The sequence below is a fragment of the Cervus elaphus genome, chromosome 23 (genome assembly GCF_910594005.1).
Source record: "Cervus elaphus chromosome 23, mCerEla1.1, whole genome shotgun sequence".
Taxonomy (NCBI): Eukaryota; Metazoa; Chordata; class Mammalia; order Artiodactyla; family Cervidae; genus Cervus; species Cervus elaphus.
The window spans coordinates 42,663,001-42,663,966 of NC_057837.1; positions in this window are offsets into that span (position 1 = coordinate 42,663,001).

Consider the following 966-nt stretch of genomic DNA (forward strand, 5'->3'; position numbering starts at 1 on the left):
CCAAAGTATTGGAGTTTCAGCTTCAACATCAGTCCTTCCAATGAGCACCCAGGACTGATCTCCTTTAGGATGGACTGGTTGGATCTCCTTGCAGTCCAACGGACTCTCAAGAGTCTTCTCCAACACCACAGTTTAAAAGCATCAATTCTTCTGCACTCAGCTTTCTTTATAGTCCAACTCTCACATCCATACATGACTACTGGAAAAACCATAGCCTTGACTAGATGGACCTTTGTTGACAAAGTAATGTCTCTGCTTTTTAATATGCTATCTAGGTTGGTCATAACTTTCCTTCCAAGGAGTAAACGTCTTTTAATTTCATGGCTGCAGGCACCATCTGCACTGATTTTGGAGCCCCCCAAAATAAAGTCAGCCACTGTTTCTAATGCTTCCCCATTTATTTCCCATGAAGTGATGGGACCGAATGCCATGATCTTAGTTTTCTGAATGTTGAGCTTTAAGCCAACTTTTTCGCTCTCTTCTTTCACTTTCAACAAGAGGCTCTTTAGTTCTTCTTCACTTTCTGCCATAAGGGTGATGTCATTTGTATATCTGAGGTTATTGATATTTCTCCTGGCACTCTTGATTCCAACTTGTGCTTCTTCCAGCCTAGCGTTTCTCATGATGTACTCTGCATAGAAGTTAAATAAGCAGGGTGACAATATACAGCCTTGACATATTCCTTTTCCTATTTGGAACCAGCCTGTTGTTCCATGTCCAGTTCTAACTGTTGCTTCCTGACCTGCATACAGATTTCTCAGGAGGCAGGTCAGGTGGTCTGGTATTCCCATCTCTTGAAGAATTTTCCACAGTTTATTGTGATCCACTCAGTCAAAGGCTTTGGCATAGTCAATAAAACAGAAATAGATGTTTTTCTGGAATTCTCTTGCTTCTTCGATGATCCAGCAGATGTTGACAATTTGATCTCTGGTTCCTCTGCCTTTTCTAAAACCAGCTTGAACATCT